This window comes from Neopsephotus bourkii, unplaced genomic scaffold (assembly GCF_033783945.1).
Source record: "Neopsephotus bourkii isolate Nb327-2 ecotype Australia unplaced genomic scaffold, CSIRO-AGI_Nbou_v1 NB_33, whole genome shotgun sequence".
In the NCBI taxonomy this organism is placed as follows: domain Eukaryota; kingdom Metazoa; phylum Chordata; class Aves; order Psittaciformes; family Psittacidae; genus Neopsephotus; species Neopsephotus bourkii.
Window position 1 is genome coordinate 723296 of NW_026900550.1, and position 24988 is coordinate 748283.

General features: G+C 40.8%; 1 long non-coding RNA gene across 2 annotated transcripts in view; it reads left to right on the plus strand.

Annotated features, from left to right (window-relative positions):
• LOC133207714 (uncharacterized) overlaps window positions 1-24788 on the plus strand; it is a 45078-nt gene extending 20290 nt beyond the window's left edge. The window contains exons 1-3 of one of the 2 annotated variants that reach the window (XR_009724135.1): window positions 17693-18538; window positions 22178-22494; window positions 24723-24788. This is a non-coding gene — a long non-coding RNA (uncharacterized LOC133207714). Of the gene's footprint in view, window positions 1-17692; window positions 18539-22177; window positions 23447-24722 lie in introns of those variants that run through there. The other variant, XR_009724136.1, reaches the window with a different exon arrangement.
• Window positions 24789-24988: the final 200 nt, after the last annotated feature.

Consider the following 24988-nt stretch of genomic DNA (forward strand, 5'->3'; position numbering starts at 1 on the left):
TGGACATACATACATATTCATGAGGCTATGTATGGATTACATCATTTTCCAGAGAGTTCCCCGCATGCGTACAAAACTGTGGTGGTGGTCTCTGAGGGTCGTTTACTTCTTCCAACAATCTTCATCACTTCTGGCAGCCTTTGAAGCATGCGCAGTAGATGCTCATACCAGTTTAATTGGTTCGTTAGCACCAGAGACATAATAATCCTCCCGTCCTCCTACTTATCAGTTAGTTTAACTGTAGCCCATCCTGGACACCTGCAGTTCCCAGATACCCCTTATCCCTGTGTCCTGTTTTTCTACGCTCTTTTTTTCTTAAAGCTATGTCAACTATAACGATTTATCTTGTGAGAATTGTCAGTATGTTCTCTAGCTGCACTCTCTCTATATATTTTTCTCTATGTATCCTGTACCTCAGTAATTTTCCATTGCTACTGTTACAAAGCCATCAAACTGAACATTACTTAAAGCTAATTATAAAGGTTTCTATATTCCATCTGGTGATATTGTGCCCCCTTGTCTCATAACAGGGAATAATAAGTAATGATATCTGCCTTGAAATCATTACCCTTACCTGTGAGTGGAATTCAGTTCTTTGACTGGAAGGGTGACCTTCCTTCTAGCATAACAGAAAACCTTGTGATTTTCAAGTGCAGTATGCTATGGCTGAAGTTCAGAGCAATTCATGCATAGATATTATTGAAAGAAAACATCATCTGAACATATTACATATTCAGAAAAAAAAAAAAAAGTAAGTTTTCAGGTTTGAAGCCATCTCAGCAGTCAGAAGTCCCTTCCTTGAAGTTCTGAATAGCTAGGAAATAGTTCATATCAGACATAATCATAATCTATTGTTAGTGGATACGTTTATATTAAAGATCTTCCTGAGACTGTGATCATAAGCAAATTCACCAGCATTGCAGGTTGCAAGCCTGTGGCAACAACCCTTGTTCTTTGCAAGCCATGCAGATCTTCTACAGTCTGAATCAGTCATCTGGTTATCTGGTGTTATCTTATGTGTTTTGTATTAACATCAAAGATTAGACCTACATTTCTCAGTGCTAAACCTCTTCGCAATTACTAGCTGTCCTGTAAACACCTCCTGGGAAAAGCAACATCTAGCACTCCTGAGCTAGAAAGAGACTTATTCTGATAAGACTTTTAAGAAAGAAGTTAAAAGAATCACTAGATTCAGAAAGTATAGATTTTTCTTGACTCACTGAAACAAGGTATAACCATATGTGATTAACATATTGTCGTGGTTCAAGCCCAGCCACGCAGCTCGCTCTCTCACTCTCCCGCTTCATCCCCCCTGCTCCCAGAATGCCATTTCCATGTTCTCCTTGGCTTGATGAATATTTAAATATTTTTAGAAAGTGTAAGTGTTTCAATGGAAGTGACACATCTCAGTAAGCATGAAGTCTTATTTCTGTCTTGACCTACTTAGAAAGCAGTAGTGTCACTGTCTTTATATAGACATTGCTTAAATTTCTAGCTCCCGCTAAAAGGTGAGCATGAGTACTAACTGGCAGAAGATAACCCAGTGGTTGAGAAAGCAAGGCAAAGCGCTGTTCTTCTGGTTGCCATTTTATGCTAGGAAACTGTCACTGTGACTTGCTGGTTTGTAGATATTGGAATCCTGAGGGTCCACTTCAGAAGTGTGAATACCCTGACAGGGCAGGTCAGGAGAGGGATAGGAAGTGAAAGCCCTCTACATTCTAGTTGGAAGAGCATAGTTATGTGCTAGTTTCAGCTGATGCAGTAATTTACACTTCTACAAAAGGACAACAAATTTAAGGTGTAAGTTATTTCCATAGAAAGTTGTTTCGTGTCTCTTCTACATGTCCAGAAGTATCATTAAACTCTAAGTGGACTTTCAGGTCATCTATTATCTGGATCCTAGATGTGTGACACATGTTCTTCTCTAGATATGCTGTTTAAACATTAAAGATCATGGGGTCTTTCGTGCATCTTCTCCTAGATGATTGTTATACTACAGCTGTTGACTGTACAGATAACTATTTTTTATAAAGAAGAGAATTCTTGTTACACAGATGCTTTTGCTCACCTGTGAAAGACCTGACATACTGGACAAACTTGCATCAAGATTTATGAGAATTAATGTTTTCCTGCACAAATGTATATGAATAAGACTTCATAAGAAGGAATGTGGTTGAACCAGATAGCAATTCAGTAATATTATCACAATAATTTCAAGAGAAACAGGATAGGTCTTTCATCATCACTGTGGACTAACGATTACTCTGCTTGTATCACAGTTTACCAAGCTGAAAGAATAGTAACACTGTCCAACTCATAGATACGCTGAGTACTAGCTATCTTTTGCAGAAGTGTTCTAGTACTCTTGAGTGTATTATGAATATATCATCATCATCATAAGAGAAACAAAGAAAGATGGGTAGCAATTTGACAGCAATATGAGAGCTGGGTGTGTTCAGCTTGGACAAAAGAAGGCTTCAGGAAGTCCTTAGGGCAGCTTCCATTTCATAAAGGGGTTACAAGAAACATGGATGGAAGCTTCGGACAAGGGCCTGTAGGGGCAGGACAAGGGGGAATGGCTTTAACCTGGCAGAGGGGATATTGGGATGAGATCTTAAGCAGAAGCTCTTTACTGTGAGGGTGGTGAGGTGCCAGCACAGGTTGCCCAGAGAAGCTGTGTCTGCCCCATCCCTGGCAGTGTTCAAGGTCAGATTGGATGGCACTTGGAGCGACTTGGTCTAGTGGAAGTTGTCCCTGTCTGTGGCAGGGGTTTGGAACTACATGAGCTTTAAGGTCTCTTCCAACCCAAACCACTCTATGATATATGATTCTATGACAGTTTTCTCAGTCTAGAGAAAACACATGCCAGATTTCAGAGGGTAAAGACTTCGTAAGGCTCCTCAACCACATGGTTGCAAATATTTTTGAGGTGAGCAATACTTGTTCGGTTCCCTATGGATTTGTTTTTATTTCCTTGTACTCATTTTTAGAAATGAGTTGTTTCTCTTGAGAAAACATACTGAGACACAAGAGCCTAAGAAGAGCAATATTGCATTAGAGAAAAAGTCCATATGTCCAATACTTGGTCTCCAAAGAGGCCAACCATCAATGTCTAAAAGACAGCCTCTGAGCAAGAACAGGTCTATTTCTGCCAGGATACTAGGGGTGCTCAAAGGCCTCAGTAGTTGGGTCACATCTCCACAGGGAACCTGTCGTGGTTCAAACTCAGCCAGTAACTCAGTGCCTCTCAGCTGTCAGCTCACGCTCCCCCTTCCTCCCCCGCTCCTGGAGGGATGGGAGGGAGAATCAAAATAATGTAACTCCCACAGGCAGAGATAAGAACAGTCCAGTAACTACAGTATAACACAAATCACTGCTGCTACCACCAATAATAATAATGATAACGGAAATAACAAGGGGAGAGAATACAACCTCTCACCATCCACCCACCAGTACCCAGCCAAAACCCAGCAGTGATCTAGCCCTTCCGGGTAACTGCCCCCAGTTTATACACTGGGCATGACGTGCTGTAGCATGGAATACGTCTTTGGTTAGTTTGGGTCAAGTGTCCTGTCTCTGCTTCCTCCCAGCTTCCCTTCCTCCCTGACAGAGCATGAGACTCAGAAAGTCCTTGGTCTGAGTAAACATTCTGACCAGCAACTAAAAACATCGGCATTATCAGTGCTGTTTCTGGGCTGAAAGTCAAAACCACAGCACTGCACCAGCTACTTAAGAAGGATCAAAAATGACTGCTACTGCTGAGCACAGGACAGAACCTCACCCCACTGCCTACTGCCAAGGACCCAGGGAATGTGTCTCAGCTCAGCCTGGGGCTTTCAGTCCCTGCCCAAGCCATGTTGTAGCTGAGTCTGCCCGTGTCCCCTGGATGTATCTGGGATCTGCACTGCAGAGTGCTGCTCTCCTGAGTAGACCCAGGGCACCACTTGTCATGCAGACCTGCAGGCATCACACTGCATAACCCATTACATTTCTATTCTAGTCTTGTTTAATGTAGCACGTTCCATTCCATCCATCCCATGACCCTCCATTCCATTCCATTCCATTCCATTCCATTCCATTCCATTCCATTCCATTCCATTCTTCTATTCCATTCTTTTCCATCCCATCCCATCCCATTCCATTCCATTCTATTTCCTACACTCACCCTGAGCTGAATAACAATGGCACTGTTATTCCCCTGCTTTTCAGCTCCAAGAACATTTTCAAGGACACAAATCACAACGCTTACAAGTGGAACCATAATTTAATTTTATGATTCCATTTGATTTTTTTGCTTGTTTCTTATATTTTACCTTATGCTATTTTTTTGTCTTATATTTTATGTTACAGGGTTTTGTTTGGGGTTAGTTTCAGAGCTGATGCTCACAAGCACCAACACCTTCCAAACACAGGCTGCTGTGCACAAGCCAGAACCCCTGAGTACATGGAGACAGAACTCACTCTTGCTCCAAGCTTAGAATGAGCAATGGAGCCAGAGAGCACCAGGACATAAGTGGCACCCTGGAGGTGCATGAGCAGCTGGCAAGAACCAAGCACAAACAGAAGCCCTGACAAGAAGCTGTGCTTAGTACTACAGAGGACAAGTAGCAACCCCCAGGGGCTACCCTGGGAGTCACGAAAGCTTCCTCCTCCCTGTAGGGGGTCATAAGGTGCCACCTTCATGGAGCAGGAGCAGCAGCCTTTGTGACACAACAGCCCGAAAGAACCCTTTCAAGGGTCTGGCTTACTGCAGCAGTGGAAGACAAAACCCCCCTGGGGACACTTGCAGGCCTCCCATGGGGGAAAAAAATCCTTCCCCTCCCAGCTGCAGGACATGATGGGCCACCTTCATAATGCACGAGCAGCAGGTAGCAAAACTGCCAGGATGGACCAGAAGAGCCTTGACAAGTGGTCCTGGTCAATGCTCAGAGGAAGACAAACAACCCCGAGGATCAGTGTCAATCTCTTCTGGGGTAAAGTTCCTTCCTGACTCCAGCATTTGCTATCAGCTGTCCTTGAGCATGTGAGCAAGACCTGCTCCTGGTCCACAGGCTGGTCACTCCTCCCTGGAGATGCCTAAGCCCTATTCTCCCTCAACCTGGAGCCACCTCAGGGGCTGCCCACAGGGTCCAAAGGCTTGATCAAGCCTGGGGACAAGAATCCTTCCTACATCTGGCAGGGCATCAGTGGGTGCTCCAAATCACTGGGATCCCCAGAAACATCTCTGCATCCCATTGCTTATGGCTGCTGCCCTTGGCTCTGTGGGGGATGACAATGGTGAGCTCTGCAGTGCTGCTTAAAAAGGGATTCCTATAACCTGGCTATGGTTATCCAGCTGAAAAGGGTTGCTCTGATGAGCTAAGAAACTGGGTCCCACCAGGAGCTGGCCTTGCAGGGGAGAACTCTAAGTCTTTTCTCTGCCCAACCTCTATCTGTACCTGGAAGTAGGGGCTTTCTGGCTGTGACACCTTGTCACCCCATTGATTGCTAGGGTTGTTTCAGCTGATCTGGCTGGCTAGGTGCGTGTCCCCTTCCTCCCTTACCACTCCACATGTATCCCTCCCTAAGCTGCATGCTCTGTCAAAAAGGGAAGCTTTCTCCAATACAGACGGTACCTTTTATCGGTCACGGATACACAGTAACTGCGTTCCCCTACTAGAAGCTCCAAACAAGTAACTCCTGCTAGAACCTCGAAACTCCTCAAGGACTTCTGAAAAGTCTTGGGACTGCCCTGGGCCACCTCTGCCAGTGGACACAGGATGCTGCTCACTTTCATCCTGTCCCGGGGCATTGTGACTGTTGCATTGCCGAGTGATGGCATGGAATGGAATGGAAAGGAATGGAATGGAGTGGAGTGGAGTGGGGTGGAATATGTCTGAAGATGGTTTAAAATATGGGGGGAGCTCATCACAGTTTTCCAGTACTTTCCAGCTACAAGGAGGATAAAGGATCTCTTTTCACAAGAAAACCACAACAAGGGGCAATGGGTACAGGTTGCAGTGTGAGAGGTTTTATGTTTACATTAGGAATACATTTTTTACAATGAGAACAATTGATCACTGGAACAGCCTCCCCAGGGATGTGGGAGTCCCCATCAGCAGAGGTTTTAAAAACCTAAATGGACAGAATGCTAGACAATCTCATCAAAGGTCCCTCGGCCATGAAAGACTGGACCAGACGATCTTTTGAGGTCCCTTCCAACATGAGCCATTCTACATTAAATAATTTTAGTAGTTAATAGACTGATTTTTCCTTCTGTCACTTAAGTTACATGTGAATTCATAAGAGAATATTAGACTGCTATTGAGCTACAAGGCAGTATAGGTAGTATTAGAAATTTTGTCCAACATATCTCTTTCCTTGATTTTGAGTGAACAGGTAGTCATATGCTGGATGAATATCATGGAACTCAGAACATTGACCTTCTTTTAGAGCAATTATCACTAATATGCAGAACCTACTACCTATCTAACTTGCCCAGTTTTTCACTAAAATTATCCTGGGTTTCATCCTAGCACAGTACTTCCCCATACTTCTTTTTTCACTCTGAACATCCATGCTTGCCCAGCTCTGAGATTCATTTTTAACTGTTAAGATACATAAGATTGAACTGCAATTTTAAGCCCAAAGTAAGCAAGTATACTCTAAAAGGACATGCTTCATAGAATCATGGAATCTTAAAATAGTCTGGGTTGGAAGGGATGCCCAAAATTCATCTATTCCAACCCTCCTGAAATGAGCAGGGACATCCTCAACTAGATTAGGACTGTTTCGTTTGTTTCTTATTTCAAGAAAACCAATTGTAGCAAGAATTTTTAGAAAAAAAACAAATTAGGTCCAGTCCATTATGAATATAAGTAACCTGTTCTGTTGCAGAATGGCTCCAGGAGCAACGCCATGGATCCCTGGAGGCCTTGTGCGAGCAAAGCAAAGTGTAGGCCTCACACGTACATAACTTAAGCTGAAGGGCACACTGTCTATGAGCTCTGGGGAAAGTCCCTAGGGGCTGAGTTGTGGTTGAAGATCCTTGTAAACAGGGACCGTATATGGGAGGGGAATGTAAAATGAAACCGTTCAGAACTAGCCAACGATTTTATGACTCATCATCATCATCATCATCATGGCTCGACTTCGCGAACGAAGATTTGGGAAGGGCTTTTACCCATGCTTACTACAAGCGCGCTGATGACTAAGAAGGCCAATGTGGGATAGGCAAATCTGGCTAAAAAAAGCACAGCAGAAGGTCTCCTTGGGTGAAACAGGTGGGACATGGTTCTTCCTGCGTTGTCCTTTCTCCTCGAGACCAGTTCTTCCTGAGCTCTCAAAGGACTCAGTGGCATTATGTATGTTGTGCCTCCAAGTCTCCCGATTGGAGGCCAAGGTGGACCACTGATGGCAGTCAATATGGCCAAGGCTAAGGTATTGTTTCAGTAAGTCCTTATATCTCTTCTTTGGGGCACCTCTCTTGCGGCTACCGGTGGCAAGTTCACCATAAAACACGATCTTGGGGAGGCAGTGATCCTTCATTCTAGAGACGTGCCCTGCCCAGCGCAGCAGCAATTTCAGCAATGTGGCCTCGATGCTGGTGACCCCTGCCTGTTCGAGGACAGTGACATTAGACACATAGTCAGTCCAATGGATGTTTAGAATTGTACGGAGGCAGCGCTGATGAAAGCGTTCCAGGAGTCGCAGGTGATGACGGTAGATGACCCGTGATTCAGACCCATATAAAAGAGTAGACAATACAATGGCTCTGTAGACACTGACCTTTGTACTTTTCTTCAGGTGTTTATTGCACCAGACTCTTTTATGGAGTTTTCCAAAGGCTCTATATGCCTTTGCTATTCTGTTGTCTCTCTTTGTCGATTGAGGCATCCGAGGAAATGATGCTTCCCAGATAGCTGAACTGCTGAACTGTCTTAAGCTCTGACTCGCCGATGGTAATATGGGGATGGCAATGATCTTCTTGCGGTGCAGGTTGGTAGAGGACTACTGTCTTCTTCAATCTGACTTCCAGCCCAAAAAACCTCAGCCGCCTCCGCAAAGGCAAGATGTTAAACGCTGCAGAGCTGCTTCTGTGTGGGCAACAAGGGCGGCATCATCAGCAAAAAGCAGTTCACGGACAAGATGGTTTAGGGTCTTGGTGTGGCCCTTCAGTCGTCTTAGATTGAATAAGCTACCATCGGTACGATATCAAATATAAATGCCGTCTTGTTCGTCAAGGTCTGCTGTAGCCCTTTGGAGCATCATGCTGAAGAAGATTGTGAATAAGGTCGGTGCGAGAACGCAACCTTGTTTCACACCATTGGTTATTGGGAAAGGCTCAGAGAGTGCACCGCCATACCTGACTTGGCCTTGCTGATCCTCATGTAACAGAACGATCATTTTGAGGAACTTGGGGGGACAACCTAATCGCTCTAAGATCAGCCACAAGCCTTTCCTGATCACAGTGTCAAAAGCTTTGGTGAGGTCAATGAAAGTTACGTATAACCCCTTATTCTGTTCTCTACACTTTTCTTGCAATTTTCTTGCAAGCAGCTCGAACCCCTTCATAGGCTGCCAGTATCTCTATTTCAGTTAGGGTATAGCTGGCCTCAGATCCTCTGTATCCCCAACTCCAAAACATGAGGGGTCAACCTCAAGTCTCCCCTGGAGCTTTCTGCCAGAGGCTCCAGGTAGAACCATTCTCCCCAGTTGCAGTGTAGAGTACATTCTTCACATCTGGCGCTGTCCAGACTGGTCCATGGGCTACTACATGAACTATCTCTCATGTAATTTGCTCAAAGGCTTGTTGTTGCTCAGGTCCCCATTTAAAATCATTTTTCTTCCAGGTCACATGGTAAAGAGGGCTTCCAATCAAACTGCAATTTGGGATTTGCAGTCTCCAGAACCCTACAGCACCCATGAAAGCTTGTGTTTCCTTCATATTAGTTGCTGGAGACATTGCTGTTATCTTCTTGACCACATCTGTGAGGATCTGGAGATGTCCATCTTGCCATTTTATTCCCAAAAATTGAATCTCCTGTGCAGGTCCCTTGACCTTACTTTGTTTTATGGCAAAACCGGCTTTCAGCAGGATTTGGATTATTTTTCTCCCTTTCTCAAAGACTTCTTCCGCTGTATCGCCCCACACAATAATGCCATCAATGTATTGCAGGTGTTCTGGAGCTTACCTCTGTTCCAGTGCAGACTGAATCAGTCGATAGCAAACGGTACGGCTGTGTTTCCATCCCTGGGGAGGTCAGTTCCAAGCGTGCTGGGCATCCCTCCAAGTAAAAGCAAACTGTGGCCTGCACTCTGCTGCCAAATTAATTGAGAAAAATGCACTGGCAATATCAGTTGTGGCATACCACTTGGCTACCTTTGACTCCACTTCATACTGAAGTTCTAGCCTGTCCAGTATGGCAGCACTCAATGGTGGTGTGACTTCATTCAGGCCACGATAGTCTACCGTTGTCTCCATTCTCCATTAAACTTTCACACTGGCCACATGGGGCTGTTAAAACACGAGCGGGTCCTACTGATCACTCCTTGACTCTCCAGTCTATGGATCAGGTTATGGATGGGAATCAGGGAGTCTTTGGTGCAATATTGCCACTGGTGCACTGTTGTGGTTGTGATTGCCACCTGTTCTTCAACCTTCAGCAATGTCACAACAGAAGGATCCTGTGAGCAACCAGGCAAGGTGTACAAGCTGCTCAATTTCCTCTGTCTCCAAAGCAGCAATACCAAAAGCCTATCGGTACCCTTTTGGGTCTTTGAAGTACTCTCTCCTGAGGTAGTCTATGCCAAGGATGTATGCAGCATCTGTACCAGACACAGTGGGGTGCTTTTGCCATTTCCTCCCAGTCAGGCTGATTTCAGCCTCCAGTACAGTCATCTCTTGGGATCCTCCTGTCACTCCAGCAATATAAATGGGTTCCACCCCTTGACAGCTTGATGGCATCAGGGTACACTGTGCACCAGTATCTACTAGAGCCTTATACTTCTGTGGGACTGATGTGCCAGGCCATCTGATCCCCACTCCAGTAAATCCAATTGTCCCCTACCTCCACCTGGCTGGAGGCAGGGCCTCTCTAATAGTCATCACAACGTTGGACACATAAGTCTTCTAGAAAGGGATTATTCTTTATCACAGGAGCTGGAGTAAAATCAGCTCTTCTACTCCACCTGGGAACCTGTTCACCAGAGACTGAAGCCACAGCTTTCATGGGATGATCATCCTTGACCTTTGGTCTCCAATTCACGCACTGTTCCTCCAAAGCTGAGGTAGGTTTTCCATAGCACTTCATCATGTCTTCTCCGTGATCCCGCAGGTAAAACCATAAGGTGGCCTGTGGCATATACTATCTATATCTTCTCTCTCAAGCAGTAGGACGCCTTCTGTTAATAGCTGAGATGTGGGTTGGTGCACATGAGGAGCTGGATAGTTCTGACAGATCATCTCTCAGTTGTTTGAGATCCTGGGACAGTTTTTCCACAGCTGAGATGATGGAAGGAGTGAGATTGTCTTCAAACTCTCGGAGTTTATGAATAATTTCATTCACTATTAGTGGCACTATGTCATTCCAGGTTACTGTTGTCAGTGAATGGGCATGTGATGGCAGTGTATTCCATGTAAATTTCTGCCACATGGGTTGTGTACATTCAACTTCATCTTGATCTGTGGGTGCATCCCTGGCATTCGGCTTGATGTGATAGATCAGCTCTACAATGGCTGATTCCCTCAGAGACTGGATGCCTTTCTCTTTAGAGTATTCCACTTGGCTGAATAAATCATAACATCATCCTTGTATGGAAACCTTTCTTTCACAGCTTCAAAGAGCCACCTCCAAAGGCTAAGGGACTGTTTGTCTTTTGCAATTGCTTTGTCAATTCTCCCTTCCCTATCAAGTGATCCCAGCTGCTTGACTTCCCTACCTTCTAGATCATGACCGTCAGCCCCATTGCTCCAGCATTGGAGCAACCAGGTGATAACTTGCTTCCTTGGTTAACAGGTAAAATCTTTTTGCATATTCTGTAGCTTGGTTGAGGGCTGGGGTTGAGAAGTCACCTCTTCATCTTCTTCTTCTTCCTCTGATTCATGTGATGATGACTCCGGATCAGATGCTGTCCCAGGTAGTAAGTGCATTGCCATTGCTTCTTATCTTGCTTCTTCATCTTCCTTGTTTCTTTTTTGCTTTACCCCTTGCGTACAGGGGCAACCGATATTGGCACAAATTGGTCCCCTGTTTTAGCTGCAGTGGTGGTCTGAGAGGGTGCAGTTATCTGTTGTCAGGGTTTGGGTAGCTGATCTATTTGTCGCTGGTGTTGGCAGATCTGCTGTGCTTGGAGCTGGAGTAGCTGCATTATCTGTTCTAGTCAGAGTTTGAGTAGCTGCTGTACTTGTCACTAAGGTTGGTGTAGCTGCTGTATTTGGAGTTGGTGTAGTTGCTTTATCTGGAGTTAGATTAGCTACATTGTCAGTTGTTTTGCCGTCAGATCCAGAGACACTTTTTCCCCATTGAAGGTGCTGGATGGTGTTGAACAGGGCTCTGTACGCATAGGCCAAGCCCCAGCATGTTGCCATGATTTGTCCCTCTCTGGTATGACCAGGGTGACAACACACCACATTTAAATGTTTTACTAATTTTTCTGGATTTTGCACTTGTTCAGTGGTGAAGTTCCAAAGCACTGGAGGGGCCCACCGGCCTAGATACTTGCCCATACTACCCCACACACCCTGCCACTCATGACTGTCCAGCCTCGGGGAAAAACTCTTGGTCCTTCTATATCGTTGTTTAACTCTAGACAATACCCAAACCCGACTCTTCCTAACTTCTGAGATCAGAAGAAATGGTTGTGGGTAAAAGGCACTCTGTGTGCCAACATGGTGATCCCCATCACAATCAGTATATGCCGGTCTCAAGGGGACCCAAAGGACATTCAAAACCTTCAGAACTCTCAAATGATGCTGTAAATAGTCTGGGGGGGAACAGTTCTGGGAAGGTAAGGGAATGCCTCCTTCATAGGTTGACCACCTGAAGAGCGAAAAAAGATGTATAAGTGCTAAACACTTCCATTATATGCCTCCCAAAGTATAGAGGTGCTGAGCACACTGGGAACGCAAGCCAGATCAGTTTCATGATCAATGATTCTATTGTATTACAAATCACTACCATAAATTACAATGAAACAAGAACCTTAGCCCAAGGCCTCTAGCTGATGAACACTAACACATCTAATACCGGCTCTAAGTAAGGTATGACATGCTGAAAGTGTGAGATCAAGAGCAACAACTTTGACAGCCAACAAATCAGCATTGTGACAGGTGACTATGAATCCAAAACAATGAACACTTATTGCAAATACAATTAGACACATTCCAGTCAGATCTGCCATTATCTCAACATTTCTGGCCCCATTTTGGGTGCCAAAAAGAGCTGTCGTGGTTTAAGCCCAGCTGGCAGCTCAGCCACACAGCTGCTCACTCACTCTCCCCCACCCCGCCTTGCTCCCCCACTCCTGGAGGGATGGGGAGGAGAATCAAAAGAATGTAACTCCTGCGGTTTGAGATAAGAACAGTCCAGTAACTAAGGTATAACACAAACCACTGCTGCTACCACCAATAATAATAACGATAAGGGAAATAACAAGGGAAGAGAATACAACCACTCATCACCCACCCACTGATACCCAGTCTGACCTGAGCAGCGATCAAACCCTTCCAAGCAACTACCCCAGTTTATATACTGGGCATAACATGCTGTGTTATGGAATACCTCTTTGGCTAGTTTGGGTCAGGTGTCCCGTCTCTGCTTCCTCCTGGTTTCCCCTCCTCCCTGACACAGCATGAGACTTAGAAAGTCTGTGGTTAGAGTAAACATTATTAAGCAACAACTAAAAACACAGGTGTTATCAGAGTTGTTCTCAGGCTAAGACTCAAAACCACAGCACTGCACCAGCTACTGAGAAGGAGAAAAATGAGGGCTACTGATGAATCCAAGATGGGGTACTACCTACCAGCCCTTCAGTAAAGAGGTGGTTATATTGTTATAGTAAATTAGTGGAGTGGGGTAAGATTAGGATTGTAGATGAACTGAAATTATGTTTTTACCATAAGAAGCAGACTATAGTAAGAGGATGAATAACATTCTCCTAATCCTTGGCTGGTTATCCTGAAAACAGTTTTATATAATTTTACTTATAAGCTACAACATTAAGAAAAGGATAATGCTGATAAAATGTATTGGTAGCATTATTCAGCTGAGATAAACACCATACCATAAGAGAAGCAATGAGGAAGTAAAAGAGCTAGAGTAGAATTCAGTTATACAGAAGCAAGGCGGCATATCAGCTAAATGAAATGTCTCATATTACTTAAGATCTCACCAGGTAGAAGAAAAGCTACATGGTACTTTTCAATGTATAGATGACATTCATCTGCCAGTATAATATGGTGAAAAAGATTAAAAGAAAATTGGGGTGTACTAGTGAAAGTATGTGAAGCAGAAGTTTTAATGGTATTGCAAAAATCACTGATAAGACTTCATTTTAGGCTCTGATCAGCTCTAGTACAGGAAGGTGAATTCAAAATAAAACAGGAATGGGGCATGAATACTAAAATGATCAGAAGGAATCAGAAGGTGCTACAGAAGTGGTAATTGGAAGAATTTTTTTTTTTTTTTTTTTTTGCTTATCCTGATGTCCTGGGTTCACCTGTAACAGCTGTTTTTCTCCATCTTAGTAGCCGATCCAGTGGTGTGTTTTCAACTTTAGTCTGAGAACAATGCTGATAACACACCAATGTTTTTAATTGTTGCTAAGTAATGTTTACCCTGACCAAGGACTTTTCAGTCTCATGCTCTGCCAGTGAGGAAGCACAGGAAGACTGGAGGAAGCAGAGATGGGACACCTGACCCGAACTAGCCAAAGGGATATTCCAAACCAGAGCACATCATGCCCAGTATAGAAACTGGGGGGAGTCACCCAGAAGGCTCAGATAGCTGCTTGGGTTGGGCTGAGTATCGGTCAGTGGGTGATGAGCAATTGTACTCTCTCCCCTTGTTATTTCCGTTATCATTATTATTATTGGTGGTAGCAGTAGCAGTTTTGTGTTATACCTTACTGGACTGCTCTTATCTCAATGTGTGGGAGTTGCATTCTTTTGATTCTCCTCCCCATCCAGTGGGGGAAGGAAGAAGGGAGGCAGAGTGAGCAAGCAGCTGCATGCTTCTGAGTTACTGGCTGGGCATAACCATGACAGAAAAAAGGCAATAATGGGACATTTCCATATATTTCATGTAGACACAGAAGATAAATTGTGTCAGACAGTGACACAAATCCAGACTGGAAACTGTTTGCTATCAGCAGACAGATGTCTGTCTGGTTCCTGAGAACCAGGACCAGAGCATGACTGATGGGTGTTTGGGAAAGTAAATGCCATAACCATGAATGTCCCTCACTTCTTCCTTCTTCCTCCCAGCTTTTACTGCTGTGCACAGTGTTATTATGGTATGGAACATCCCTTTGGTCAGTTGGGGTCAGCTGTCCCAGCTGTGTCCCCTCCCAGCTTCTTACTCATTCCCAGCTCACTTGCTTTTGTGGGGCAGGGCAGTGAAGAGAGAAGCAAGGCATTGCTGCTGTGCTAGCACTGCTCAGCAGCACAGTGGTGTGTTATCAGCCACGTTTTAGCTATAAATGCACAGCACAGCATCACACACGCTGCTGTGAAGAAAGTGGAGTTCATAACTTCATCCCAGCATGAGCAGTGTAGGCAAAAAGATGATGAACGTTAGTGCCTTCCAGCAGAATCAGAAAGAAAAGCAGAAAAGAGTATCTAGTAAGCAGGGCAGAATATCCAGCAGTTGTAAAGAGAAGGAGACAGGCAGAATTAAAAAGCTCTGGACAGGGCTAAAGATTACTATAATGAGCAGGCAGAGATTTAGCTAGAAGGCTTTGTGCGCGTGCTTTTTGTTTAGTTCAATTTGAACAAGCTAGACAAAATTCACTTAGGTGGAAACTGTAAAGGATGTATTTGACATCCTTTTATTGGTAGTATAATAATAGTATATTATTTTAGTGGCAAGAGGAAGAGGCAAATAGAGCCACCTATGTGTGTGGTTTTTGCTTCTAAACATGAGAAAGTCAAGGAGAGGCACAAAGATGGAGAGACACATACCAGCAAACCTTAAAACATTCAGTTAGTGTAACTGTATTTGCTAATATTCCCTACCAGCCTGAGAGAAGACTAAATGCTCTAAATGTTCAGTTCATAAGCTTATATTGGAAAAAACCTGCAAAAGAACATTTTTTTTCTTACAATGAAATGTAAGAAAATGACCTCAGATTCTCAATGTTTAATTTTCCTGTTCTGAACTACAATTTCTTTAATGTTGCCTACATGGTTCTGGGTTTTTTTTTTTTTTTTTTGTCTGATATACATTGTTACTGAGTTTAGATAAAATCTGTTTATCCACATTCTTTAACTGCTCAAAGACCTGAAGTTTGAAAGAACATGTTAATGACATGCCTTTTCACAATAACGTCCATTAGCTACTTTCTATTTAACTGTAGCAAATATAAATCAAGTTAGGAAGAGAGTTTCCTTCTGAGTATAAAAGAGAGCCTTTTATAATCAAATAGCCATCACAAGTATATTATGGACATGAAGACTACATTGGCTTCACAGAACATTGGATCAAAACCTTAATTCATTTACATTGATATGTAATTTCTGCTAAAAGTTTATATATGCACTAAACTTTAAAGCAATTTGTAATAAAAGTTTTGTGATCTATAACTACTTATTAAGGGAATACTGTCAATATGAATATAAAATACTAGAGTTTACGCCTTTACATAATAACCAATATTTTTTTTAAATATTATGTTGCTATTAATTTAGAAAGGATGAGACTGCAAACAAGTTCATGTTTTTCATGCTACATTTAGACCAGAAACCCTTATTTTTCTGAGCTCTTACATCTAAGATGCAAGTAGATCAATCCAGCAAAGGCTGGAACTACGAAAATATTTTGGGATTGAGTATGAACTGTGTAAGAATGTTGTTTCGTCTAAAGTTCTCCATATATTCATAAAGCTTATCTTAAGAGTCTAAACAAATTGTGTTTTACCCTTTTTCAATCATCTTAAAAAAGCCAGGCCAAATTCTTATTCTAGGCTACTCAAATTTACCGACTTTATAATCTAGTTGGGTAAATAAGAAGGGGGATTTGATTCCTGGCATTTATGGTGGTATAGACCACACAGGGAAAAGCTAGGTCTCTGGAATCATTAAACTAAAACTGATTTGAGCTGCTAGCAGAATCATTTTATATGCTCTTATGAGGCACAGCAGAACTGGATCCTCTTCTAATCAGGAGATACAAGTGTGGAGGTGCTTGTAGCATTACAAACTAGAACTTTCCAATGAATAGCTCTCTCTCAATAAAACCTGATGGAAATATTAATTATTCTTGAGTAAGCTAAGGTAGAATGGAGATTGAACAGTAGGGATAATAGGAAGACTATAATAAAAAATATTCCTTGGTAGATCCTCTGAACAAATGAGGACACTTAAAATATAAGTATTTCCCAAGACATAAGAATGAGTTATATTGGAAGAAAATATAAATAGCGGTCATGGTTTAAACCCAGCTGACAACTAAGTACCACACAGCTGCTCACTCACCTCCCATTTTTTCCGCCACCCTGGTGGGAAAAGGAGGAGAATTAAAAAAATGAAAAACCTGTGGGTTGAGGTAAAAATAGTTTAATGACTAAGGAACAATATACTAAAAATTGTAATACTACTAATAAAAATTAATAATGATAAAGGAAATGACAAGGGGAAAGGATATAAAACTAAAAGGGGAAAGGAAAAAAATCCCAATAAACAAGTGATACCCAGCCTGACCCCAAGCATGGGTCAGTATCTTCAGGCCAACTCCCCCAGTTTATATACTGGGCATGACCTGAACTTTGGCTAGTTCAGGTCAGGTGTCCTGTCTGCTTCCTCCTTCCTCCTCACTGACAGAGCATGAGAGACTGAAAAGTCCTCGATCGGAGTGAGTATTACTGAGCAACAAATAAAACATTGGTGTGTTATCAGCATTGTTCTCAGACTAAAGCCAAACCACAGCACTGTACCAGCTACTGGGAAGTAAATTATCTCTATCCCAGACAAAACCAGGACAACAGCAAATCAGAGTCAAATGTTTTCATTATAGAGGACTAGCATGGTGGGGATGTATGCCATAAATGATCTCCACTGGCAGAACCAACTCAGTCTTACTATCACAATGTTATACTTACTGTATAATTACAAATATGAAATTATAATGCATTAAAAAATACACTGACAACATTTTTTCATAGTGGATCAGAGTATAAAATGATGGCATGTTGATAGGAAACATTACAATCTGAGACTGGAATATATTTATATGTGAATGTAATAGTCTTTGAATGTAATTGAAATCTAGAATCTCTTTTAGTTTCCTTCTTAATGGAATTCTATTTCATATAAACTTTGTGAGATTTTAAAATATTGTAATACCTATACATGTTTTTATAAATACGTACAAATGAAGTTGCATGCAGTCTTTTTGGCACATACACAGAAAAATAATGAAATTGATTTTGTTAAAGTTAACCTTACATAGTGACTTCTGTTTGACTAGTCTAGCTTTTTTGAAGATATTCACCTTTTTTTTTGTTGAGAATAGATGCTGCATTTCCACTACATTGCTTTGAAAATCTTTTTAAATTTCATGTACATAAGCTGAATAAAATTCCAGACAGGGTTTTTAAAGATGGTTTCACATGGAGTTAAACATTTCCATTCTCTTAGATCATAGTGCAGACTCAGAAAATAATATATCCAAGTTTTTGCTATGATTTGAAGTGTATGGTGTGCTTTAATACTTGTACCATACAGAACATCAAACAGTGCAAAGAATTCAATGACAAGCACCAGGGGGTATGACAAGGGATAACCCATTAAAAGCAGAGAACTTCTTTGATAGAGAGAACTGATGATGTTGCACACTATGTTTCACGCTTCTTCATAAGCACAGGCAATGACTTCTCATATACACTGTGTAGCTCAAGGGAACCTAAAGATCTATTGGAAACACTGAGTAACACTGCAACATTTTAAAATACTAATTAGGACTTATGTGTAGGTCTTTAAGAGACAATATAGCCACTAAGTGTCTTGTATTTTCTGTCACTAACCTGATCAGTCTTACATCCTTCATAGGGAACTGCATTAGCTAAAGCAGGAGGAGAGCATCTTCCAGCATCTCCCACTCTTTGGATGAGCATCCTACACATAAGGGAACAGTTTCCAGCACATTCTTCTCCATCAGCAGTATGATGGGATGTTATTGTGCATTCTGTGAACGTGTGCTAGTATTGCACAGAGAAGCAGACTTGTGAGCTTTCAGGATGTCGTGATTTTCGCAGGTGCCTGGGAGCTCTGGAATTCGTCTCTACTTTTGTGTTTAGCTAAGATTGAGACCTTCAAATTTGAGCAACTATTTATTTCCAAAATGTAAGTAAGGACTTCTGATATATATGCAATTTTATAGAAAATCCACATGCATTGCACATTTAAGTAGATGTTTGCTCTTTACTAAGCTTCCAGAATGTAGCTTGTCAACAAGTTCATCCTACTATCTTGTGCAGTAGGTTTGTTAGCTAGTAAATATATTTTTTATCCTCTAAGTAGGAAAACTGACAGGTGAAAATGAAGTCATTGTTATCTTTATTTTTGGGGTTGTCCTGACAAGAAAAGCTATCTTAGGTTTATGTAAGAATACTGGATGCACAGCTTATGAAAGAATAAGCCTACCTGAAAATTGTCAAAAGCTTCCCACTTTCAATCATTCCTTCTTTCGCAAGTATGTAACAAATGACAGGAAAAAAAAATCCTTCCTACACAATATTAAAGGGCAATATGGTACTAAAAAATGTAAGACAAAATGTATTCAGTTTTTTTATTTTTGTCTTAACCAATATAGCTCATGTAGGACAGCATTATTATACCCATAAGACTCACAAAGAATAGCAGTACTGGAAATGTGTTGTAGTGGAATCAGATCAGTAACTCTGAGACTGCTTCAAGATCATTTTAAATTTTACTCTCTGATCTCCCTAGGTTCTGGCTATTAATTAGAAAAATTCTTTCCAAGCCTTATTTTCTGTATAATTATATCCTAAACTTGTTTTTGTTTTTTAATTTTGTGGGGTTTTTTAATAATGACACTGGAAAAAATGACATTTGGATAAATATATTATGAATAAAAAGGCTTAAGTTTGGCACTGGGCTTTCCCACTTTTCCCAGGTAATTCTTGTTTTCATAAATATGAATGTGCTTTGTAAAGTTATATATGAACTGCACACACACACACACACACATATATATATATATTTGTCATGGTTTAAGCCCAGCTGGCTAATCAGAACCACACAACCACTTGCTCACACCCCCTCCTTTCACTCCCTCCAAATCCTGAAGGAATAGGAAGGAGAATCAAAAGAATGTAACTCCCATGGATTGAGATAAGAACAGTCCGGTAACTAAGGTATAATACAAAACTACTACTGCTACCATCAGTAATAATAATGATAATGGAAATAACAAGGGGAGAGATTCTAAAATTAAAAGGGGGAAAGGAGAAGAAAACAGTAAGCACAAATGATGCACAATATAATTTTCACCACCTGCTGACCGATACCCAGCCAGACCAGAGCAGTGATCTGGGCCTTCCAGGTGACTCCCCCTAGTTACTATAATAGGCACGACGTACTACGGTAAGGAATGCCCCTTTGGCTAGTTTGGGTCAGGTGTCTTGTCTCTGCTTCCTCCTGGCTTCCTGTGCCACTCCTCACTGGCAGAGCATGAGACTGACAAGTCTGTGATCAGGATAAGCATTACTTAGCAACAACTAAAACCATAGGTGTGTTATCAGCATTGTTCTCAGACTAAAGTTGAAAACACAGCACTGCACCAGCTACTAGGAAGGAGAAAAATAACTGCTACAGCTGAACCCATAACAAATACAAGGAATTAACTGTAGTCACTTAAAATAAGAGATGTTGAGGTACAGATATCTTTGAATACCTGAAAAAAGTTAATATGCATATATGTAATAGACCACCAACTTGGTTTTTGGGGGGGTGGGTGTTAGATTTTCTTTCTTTTTAGCTAAAGAATTGCATTGAAATATAGGCTGGGAGGGAGCTGAGAGAGCTTAGCATTTCCCAGATACTTACACAGAGTGGTTAGATAAATACCTTTTTTAAGAAACATATTTGCAGAATTTTATCTTTATTAGAGATGCTCCTCAACTATAGAGAGAAAGTTTAAAGTCCTGTAAATTTAATTAAAACTACTGAAAGCATCAAAATATACATATAGGCTTACATTCTTTTCCTTCCCCCCAGATTGTCTTGGAATATGAAACAGCATCATTCTCCTCTATGATTAAACGCCCGTATTTAATAGGCATCAATAGTTCATGACGCAGTGACAGGAAATTATTTGGTTTGCCTTTATCTGGAATAAATTGAATCTACCAAATGTTAGTTGCTCAAAAATTAAGACAAGCATAAACATCATACAAATTCTCATATGAAGACATTTAGATGCTATATACTTTAACTGCAAACTACTACTGGACTAAAATATGGACAACGTGTGGCCTGTGAATGGAGGGGTGTTTTGCCCTTCTAGGGTTGTCTGACAGGGTTTGCAGCCCAACACTGTTGTTAGCGGTGGCTTTCACTGTCGCAGGATCTCACTGTTACAGTTCAAAACCTAGTGAAAGCTATGGTAAGAAATGATATTTTCAAGTTGTTTCTGTGCTTACAAGAATACAACATTAGTTTCTGTGTCTTGAAGTCCTATGTATTCACATCATGGATTCTCTGATTGAAAGAGCACATCATAGAATCAGGTTGGAAAAGACCTTGAAGGTAATTTTAAGACCTTTAAGAGCCCAACTGTAGGCCTAACACTGCCAAGTCCACCACTAAACCATGTCCCTAACTGCTATGTCTACATAACTTCTGAGTATCTCCAGGGAGGGTGACTCAACCATTTTCCTGGACAGCCTGTTCAAATGCTTGACAGCCCTTTCAAAGAAGAAACTTTTTCTAATATCCAGACTAAACCTTCCCTGGTGCAACTTGAGGCTGTTTCCTCTTGTTCTATCACTTGTTAACTGGGAGAAGAGACTGACACTCAGCTTCCTACAACCTCCAGAACATCCACTGCCTTTATCCACTAAGCATGCATCCTGCCACAGAAGGAGATCAGATTAGTTAAGTAGGATGTGCCTTAACATAAACCCATGCCTGATCAACCGGTTGCCCTGCATAGGTTGCTCTCAAGATTATCTGCTCCATAACCTTCCCCAGCACCAAAATCAAATCTACAAATCTGTAATTTCCAAGATCCTCCTTCCAGCCCTTCTTGTAGGTGGACGTGACAATTATGACCTATTTTCTATAGGCTCTTTTTAATGCTTTGAATCCTAAAGTGCTCTGCATACTTCACTGACTTACAAACTATGGACCTGATCTTTCTGTCCTTGAGAAAGAGAGAGCTTTATTTCCCACCATGATTGTGGCCTTTTTGTTTTATTTTTGATGAATGATAATATATCAAATTTTTATACTTTAAACAGTTACTGGTAATGTATATAATATTTGTAATAAAACATGGTCATTTGGAGGCTAGTGTACGGCTGCAGAGGCAAAATGCTTTAAAAAAATGGCAGACATTTGAAGTCATATGGAGCATTCATTGAAGGCAGAATATGTGAAAAAGGTACTGCATCACATGGTTGTGCAATTTGCTACACTCGTATCACCAACATGCAAGCTGTACAATTCTCTTCATATAACAAAAACTGATAAAACATCTTAGTTATTAAATTTAGTTAGACGATTGAGGTCTAGAAGCTAATGGTTTAGTGCTATGTAAGCCTAATTGGACTAAACTAGACCAAAGGGCCATATGTTTATACAACCCTGCTACTGTGCAATGCAGAAAATGAGATCAAGGTTTCAAGCAAACCTATCAGTAAACCAGAATTCCTTATCTTATGATATGCTAATAAATGCTAGACAGAATCTCTGAACTGTGAAAACCAACTAAATTTAAGCTCACTGCTTTTTTTCCAGAAAATACTTCTGCATGGCCTCTTTAGGTCCTATTCTCACCTCAGGGAAAGAATTAACTTCCAGAAGAAAGGAAACAGAGTAAGGTGGAAACTGGGAAGGACAAGAGGAGTACTATCCCCTGTGTGACAAATTGCATTCATGGTATCAGGATCAAAGACCAGGTGTCCTCACTATGCTCCAAATAGGCTGTTGCTAAAGATACCCCATGCTTATTCAAGTACTTCCCTTTATGAATAAAGGGAAGGCTGACTCCACTGAGTACATCTTTGCAGAACAATAGTATAACTGCTAAGAATTTAGCATATCTCTTCTAAAAGGTAAGCTTTGTTTTAGTGTCAAATTAAACTTGAGGAAACACAGTGTTCAAAAAAAGTTAATCTCAGAGCTTTGAAAGACAAATCTATCTTCACCTACTTGCTAAAAGAATATACTGGAGTTCAGAATTTAATACTTTAATATATATAAAAAAATGAAGCAAACAATAGAGGAAGAAAATTTCTAGTGATGATCATTAATAGCCAAAGCAATTATCACTTCCTTTAACATATGATATAATAACATTTTTAGTTGGGGGGGAAGGGGGAGAGAGACGAAAAGAAAAAGCCATTAAGGAGTGCTTTATACAATAAGTACTTTACAAACAATGATGGAAATCAGCTCCTTCTGATAGGATCTCAGTGGCTTAGCAGAAGCACCTGTAAGCATTTACCCATGGTGAGGAGTTTGCGCTGAAAAAGCATTGCAGTTGCTGAAGTCTTGGCTATACTGCACTGCTGGTCTGTCCTCAGCTGTCAGTGAGATTTCAGAGTGCAGTCTTAAAACTTGTGGTGGAGCTGGAAAAAGAGATATTTTTTATGGACTAGGTGAGAAATTTAGGAAAAAACCCCACCAAATTTTAGAAGTGTTCTTATCAAATGTGAGTTGTGTTTCCGCCAGATCTTGCCCCTGAGGCAATCGTGGCGAGCTGCAAGAAGTCAAAGTGTTTTATGAGGTGTTACATGCCTGAAGGTTGAAACTGCATTTGGTTGTAAGAATATTCTGGTATAGATTGTAGAAACAGAATTCTTTAGAAATATTGATTATTAAAAATGAGACAATTTAGAAATCTAGAAAATGTGATGGCCAATACAGAAGAAACAAAAAATTGCTATAATTTTGACAGATATCATCCATTTAGATCTTTTGATTTGTGTTCTCCAGCATCTTGGTACTACTTGGTAATACAAGAAGTCTATAAATTTCCAATGCAATATAAATCTTTCTTTCAGTGAAAAAAAAACTAAAACAAAAACAACTAACAATTAACAGCTTCCAGGGGACAGAGGGTGGTATGTGGATTTGTTTTGGTGGCTTTTTAATTGTTTTGTATTGTAAAAGGAATGTATTTGTCTGCAAGCACTCCTCCTTTATGCCATGTAAATAGAAAATGCTTTTGATAACTGCATGTTACCAGTCATGAAAGAGGAATAAGCCATTGTCTATTCATGTATTTTCAAGTCAGAAATAAAATTGCATTGAATACATGAATTACTGTCAAATAGTTTCAAAAGTGACAGTGAATCACCACATGAAGCTGTTAATAGCACTTCTAATTTTAGGCAATACCACTCACTGCATAGCAAGGAGAAAGGAAAATTAATGTTTTCACTTACCTAATTGTCCAGTTCACATGTGGTACAACAGAATAAAACACAGTACATATAATTATGACTTCACTGTTATGGCAGCATAGGTACAGTTCTCAATCATTTTTCATCTGTCAAAAAGTTATTTTACAATGTCCTAAAAATGTCTTTTAATATAACTTTAATGATGCACTTTAATCATAGAATGCATTCATTGAAGGTTATATTCCAAAAAAGAATATATGTCAAATTCTTTATTATTAAATTCTTTTTAGAAATAATAATGCTAAAAAAAGAAACATTCTTCAATGTTATATTGATTGTACGTTGAACTTTTATTTCACTGAAAAAAAAAGAAAATAAAAGGATTATTTTTTTCCAGGAACATCATGTTTTATTCAGAGACTAGATTTTGATAAAGATTGGGTAATGTGAGTCATCTGCATTACAAACTGTTTAATGAGTTAATATAATCTTAAATCTTCAGAAGTTCTGTGTGCTGTTAAAGTCCAATATTTTATAATCAAATAAAGGTTGCTTTAATTTCTCAGAAGTCATGAAATATGTTACCTTACTTTCTACCTTAAAACCATGGCAAAATTACCAAATATGTGTATTTTTTTGTATGTTATCAGATTTGGATAAGTTATAGGAAATTAGCAAGGTTTTTTTTTTTTTTTTTAGTCACCAGAATTTCACAGTAAGCTCAGTTAGGAACAAAAAAAAAAAATAATTTTTTTGATACAATACTTGAGTGGCTTGAGATGTAATAAATCATATAAAATTAAACTAAATTATTCTTGAATGTTTGAGGACACTTGATGGAAAAATCATTATATGGTGTCAAGACATGATTCTCTACAACAAACCAGAATGTAAACCATATTTTGAAATGTAAACCATATCTTGTTTTTCATTAGATTGTTCCATATCTGAATCCAAGATAGGGAGTGTTAATTCTAATGACTAAGGATTCTAATGCCCAGTTCTGTGCTCTTCAGTGCAAGAAAGGCAAGGAACTACTGTAGAGGGTCCTGCAGAGGCCACGAGGCTGATCTGGATGATCTCTCTTATGAGGAGAGATTGCAGGAGCTGGGCCTTTTTAGTCTAAAGAAGAGCAAATTGAGATAGAATCTCATTAATCCAGATCAGTATCTCAAATAATGGTGCCAGGAGGATGGTGTGA